The following is a 6,000-nucleotide window of genomic DNA, read 5'->3' as shown; positions in this document are numbered from 1 at the left end:
GAGACTGCATCTTACATACTTTGGACATGTTGTAAGGAAGGCTCAGTCCCTGGAGAAGGACATCATGCTTGGCAGAGTACAGGGTCAGCGGAAAAGAGGAAGGCCCTAAACGAGGTGGATTGACACAGTGGCTGCAACAATGAGCTCAAGCATAGCAATGATTGTAAGGATGGTGCAGGACCGGGCAGTGTTTCATTCTGCTGTGCATAAGGTCGTGATGAGTTGGAACCGACCCAATGGCATGTAACAACAACAACAAGATTCAATGGTCTCTCTCTTTATGAAATACATGAAAGGAAAAAGACACTTAAAAATAGTAACACAGTGTTAGAAAAATAATAACAAAAATCGTCATTTTGTTAACAGTTGAGGTTACACATATAATTTGCATAATACAGTAAAACCTGCTAAAGAAGAAATCTAAGGCAGGAAACTGTCGGAGAAGGGAAATGAAGATATTTTTCCATTAAAATCAGCGATAGGAAAGTGGTAAAACAATTGCACCTGTCCAAAGCAGAATATTTGTGAGACCAAGAAAAACAAGGCAGGCCCTTTGAGCTCTGGCTTTCACTGATTGCACTGTAGTAATGCACACTTTGAAACTTCTTTTCACTCATTCATTTCACATTTATTTAGTACTCACGATGTATCATACGGAACCCTGGTGGTACAGTGGTTAACACTCAGCTGCTAACTAAGTGGTTGTCCATTCGAATCCACCAGTTACTCCTTAGAAAGCCTGTGGGGCAGCTCTACTCTGCCTACAGAGTCACTATGAGTTGGAATTGACTAATTGCCTTTTTTTTTTTTTTTAATGTACTATATCGGACAGTTCAAATTCACCAGGTACTCCTTGGTAACTCCACAGGGAAGTTCTACTCTATCCTATATGGTCGCTATAAGTTGGAATCGACTCGACAGCAACGGGGTATACTGGGACCCAGTGGCACAGTGGTTAAAAGCTCGGGCTGCTAATCAAATGTCAGCAGTTCGAATCCACCAACTGATCCTTGGTAACATTAAGGGGTAGTTCGATTCTGTCCTATAGGGTTGCTATGAGTTGGAACTGACTCAACAACATGAATTTTTTGTTTACGTACCATACAGTGAGGCCTGTGCTGCCAACCAAAAGGCTGGTACTCTAAACCCACCAGCCACTTTGTGAGAGAAAAGACCTGTTGATCTGCTTCTGTAAAGACTACACTCTATGTGGCAGTTTTCTCTCAGATAGTGTCAGTAAGAGTTGGAATTGACTCCATGGCTCATAACAAAACAATATCCACCATACAAATCAAGAAATGTTATAGATGCAGAAATGCAATATGGACACTTCCCTCAGGAAGATTAGTTCCAGAAAAATTAAATGAGTAGGATTCTGTGATAGCACAAAAGCAAAATGTAGATTTTGCTGAACTAAGACTTCTAGAATAATTAGATATGGTAGGATGACATTTTAAGGCAAAAAATTAAGGAAATTTACAAGGCTCATATGAAGGCTATCTGGAGATGATTGAATAGCAGCAATACAAGTTTGAAGGGTTTTGTTTTAAAATAAATTCTAAAGAAAGTTACTCTGCAGTTGTTCAAGGCTATTCTGATATCAAAATTGAGTAAATCTAGATTTCAATTAGATCAAAATATTGTAATTTTAGGAAGTTGCAGTGTCTTCTAATGCCTACAAAACTACTGAACAAAATTAGAATCAATTAACTATGTTCCATCAACATCTTCTAAAACAAATATTTGTTATCGAATGTATAAATATAAACATTCTTTTTGTGTAATTGAAGAAGCTAGAAAAGCTAATTTTTATTTTTTTCAGGTACTAATTTAACAAATATGTAACTTTCTAGTCTGTGTCAGATACTATTTAGGACCTCTGATTATATTAAATAACCTCTCCAAAAAACCCATTGGCATCAAGTTTATTCCAACTCATAGCAACCCAATTGGACAGTGTAGAACTGCCCCATAGGATTTCGAAAGAGCTACTGATGGATTTGAAGTACAGACTTACTGTTTAGCAGCCAAGCTCTTAACCTATGTGCCGCCAGGACTCCAACTAAAATGACCTATAAATAGGTACTCTACACAAGGCCAGGATACATAGATAGAGAGATAGAGATAGAGAGATAGAGACAGAGATAGAGATAGATGATATAGATAGATACAGATACAGACATAGATATAGATATAGATAGGTATAGATATAGATTAGATAGAGATAAAGAGATGATAGAGATAGAGATACAGATATGTAGATAGATTTTTTTTTTACAGATATAGATATAGATTAGAGAGAGATAAAGAGATAGATAGAGATACAGATAGAGATAGATACAGATACAGATAGAGATATAGATGATAGAGATATAGATTAGATAGAGATAAAGAAAGAGATAGAGATACAGGTATAGACATAGACACAGACATAGATATAGATATAATGGGTGTGTTTGTGTTTACAGAATTCTGACTGTTATGGATAATCTGTTATTTTCTTTTTCTGAATAGGTTTGACGGAAATACATGTGATTCTGTCATCTCTCATATCATACTATACTACAAGTATGTTTTGGCAGAATTATCAAAAAGACAATGTACAATAAAAGAAAGATTATGCTGCATATTTTCTGTTTTGTGATACTTCCTGTCCTAATCCACGTGTGATAAAATGGTCACAATTTCAAAGTATTGAGCTGTTTTCACTGCTGTTTCAGAGGACTAGAAATACGTTTTTTTCTTTCAAAAAGACAAAAATTTCAAGCATATTCCTACATACACAGTCTTTATTTCTATTTTTCATATTTACAGATTATGCTAGCATACTCAAAAACTAAACCAAACCCATTGCTGTCAACTCAAATCATATCAACCCTACAGGACACAGTGGAATGGCCACATACAGTTTCTAAGGCTGTGAATTTTCGCTTTCTCCCGCACGGATGTGCTGGTGGGCTCTAACCACCGACCTCCTGGTTAACAGCTAAGCTGTTTCACCACTGACCCACAAGGGCTCCTATGCTAACATAACCATTCCTTTAAGCACTTATTTTTCCCAGTTTGGGCAGCAGTAAGACTACTTAATATGAGTGTTCACTCAAGGTCAATTAATTTCAATTTAGACTGTAATATCTTACATCCCACAAATATCTTTCATTGCCATCTAGTCAATCTGACTCCTAGAGACCCTCATAGAGACCAAAAAGTAGGCAGTTGGTGGTTGAAACTCACCAGCCTCTCCACAGGAAAAAGAAGTGACAGTAGGCTTCGGTAAGGATTAAAGCCTTGGAAATCCTATGGGGCAGTTCTTCTCTGTCCTATAGGGTAACCATGAGTCAGAAATGACTCAGTGACACTTAACTACAATAACAACAAATATATGGTTGACAACCATACCTGAATTCCTTGAGTTATTTACTTTAACATTTTCCAGATTTGCTTCTGGTTCCCTTTGCCACAGCACCTTTCTTAAATCTTTCCCAGAGTTGGTTGCATTTCCTGTCTCAGTTCATACCTGCAAGAAAAGAAATCCTACTGTCAATCCGCAGGCAGTGTGGCAGACACTGAGAACATAAGCATTAAAAAAAAAAAAAAAAAATTTTTTTTTTTTTTTTAGCAGTGGTGTCACCAATAACTGTCATTTAAAAAATATGTATTGAGTACCTACTAACTACCCAGTGCCATCGAGTCGATTTAGTTACCTACTAACTACCAGAAGCTGTTCTAGATGCAGAAAATGTAGCAGGAATAGAAGACAAAAGCTCTACTTTCATGGAGCTTATATTTCATTTGGGAAGAACAGACAAGAAATAAGCAAATAATACATAACGATAAAGAATGAAACACAGGCAAGGGCATACATACAATTTTGAGCAGCATAGTCAAGGATGGCCTTTCTTGTAGAGTGACATTTTAGATAAGAAATGAATTAGATATGGGGTTGTGCATGGAGAAATGCAATTCCAAGAGGTAGGAATACCAAATACAAATACATTGTGGTAGGAATATGTTTTGCTTGGGGAGTCTTCAAGGAGAAAAACATGGATGAAGAAGAAGGTAAGACGTGGATAGAAAGAAATTAGGTTAGAGAGATACCGAGGTGCTGGTTATTAAATCTCTGTGGTTTAAACTTAAATTCTGGATTGAGATGGAAGCCACTGAAGAAAGACATGATCTGATTTATACTTTGGAAGGGAGGCAAGGGTGAAAGCAATTATAACTTTTTGTTGACCTTATAGCAATCTCTACACTCTTGCTTTTTCTGTATCTTTTTATTCTATCTGTTAAGTTTTAATTTCATATTATTTTCTTCTAATTCATGACTTCATATTTATCATTCACTCAAACAAATTCTGTGAACCCCTGGCTTTGAGTAACTCTACTTGTTAAACTCTCAATCCTGGAATATCCCTAAATTTATGTACACTATTTCTCTACCCAGGAATCTCAGTTCTCAAGGGAAAGATAATGTGTCTTTTATATGTTTTGTAAATCTTTTCCTAATATTTGATCAAATAGCTCTCTTTTTCCCTTCAATAAAGTGCCAACACATCAATAATTTTTGGTAGTATCTAACTTATCTCCCCTAGTACTCAATTAAAAAAAAAAAATCATCTTCTTATTTCATAGAGAAAATTGAGTTCATTTTACATAACTGCCTTCCATTTTCCACACTCACTCTTCTGTAAACTGATCTCTGACTCATCAGATTTCAAACTCTCTCTCTCCAAGCTTAAAGTTGAGCTGACCCTCATCTTTCCACAGACATCTTCTCTTTGTTTTTTAGTTTTCATTTCCTACTTTATTATTAGGACATTTTTACTTTAAATTTTTATTTTAAATGTAGGATTTTTAGTATTATTGTTAAAACACTTTCAAAAGAAGATTATGATGATAAAAATAATAATGATAGTACCTAACATTTATATTTGAACAATTTCTATTTGCTACATGGTTTATATACATTATCATTTAATCCATTCCCAACTTTATTATAACATCTTCAAGGTAACACAATTGATGCTAAGAGATTAAGCAACCTCCAGCATCACTGCAACATTTGTCCTTGGTGCTTTAACTTTCCTTTTTAAAATATCTTCCCCTTGGATTTCACAATATATAACTTGCTTAGAAAGAGTCTTCTGGTATTCTTTTTCTTACAGAATATTTTCATGGGATTCTCTATTTTCTCTCACATATTACAAGACAACATGCCAAGACTGCATGGAACTCTCGGGTGCTCACTGATTTCAAAATAGATAGTTAGGAGGGCATTAGTAAAAGGGAAATAACTCTTAATACAGATTGTTTCATAAGATCATATCCTTTCAATCAGAGCTGGAACAGATGTGAGCACATGGCAAGTAGCTTTTATTCCATTCATCAAGAAGCAGACAGCACACCAGAACATATGCGGATCCATTTTTGAGCATCCCCCAACCTGAGAAGGCTGTCTGGGTGGAAATGGTGACTCTTCCATGTGCGCCCCACCATGTGCTATCAAAAACCTAAATGTGCAGGGAAACAGCAGAAATCAGTGTAACAGAATGTGTTTATTATGAGCAGATACAATTCAACTGGAGCAGCGCCAATCCAAATGTAATGGAAGAGTACTCCAAAGAGGGAACAGTGAAAGCTGGTTGTTTAGGTCATTGGTTGACCTTTGGATATAGCACCATAGCCCTTGTTCATCAAGGTGCATTCCTTTGATCTTCAAGGTGACCAGCTGTCAAGAATCCAAAGTACTGGGTGCTGCAGGGCAGTTCCCTGAAGGTCATTATCATGTTAATTTTTCAGGAGACAACATCAAAGCACTTGCAGGGTTTCAGGGTCAGTAGGCTGCAAAAACAGTTTTTAAGGACTTGCCATATATCAAAGGACATCTGGAAATTTAAGCATTAAGGAATTTTGCTTTAAGGGAGGTTTCCTGTTCTTTACCTTGAGTCATCTTTCAGCTTAGCCCAGCAAAGCCTGTTTAAGATTTTAGTGTGTTCACAG

This window comes from Loxodonta africana, chromosome 5 (genome assembly GCF_030014295.1).
Source record: "Loxodonta africana isolate mLoxAfr1 chromosome 5, mLoxAfr1.hap2, whole genome shotgun sequence".
NCBI lineage: Eukaryota > Metazoa > Chordata > Mammalia > Proboscidea > Elephantidae > Loxodonta > Loxodonta africana.
The sequence above is the reverse complement of the archived record's forward strand: the minus strand, read 5'-3'. Positions refer to the sequence as shown.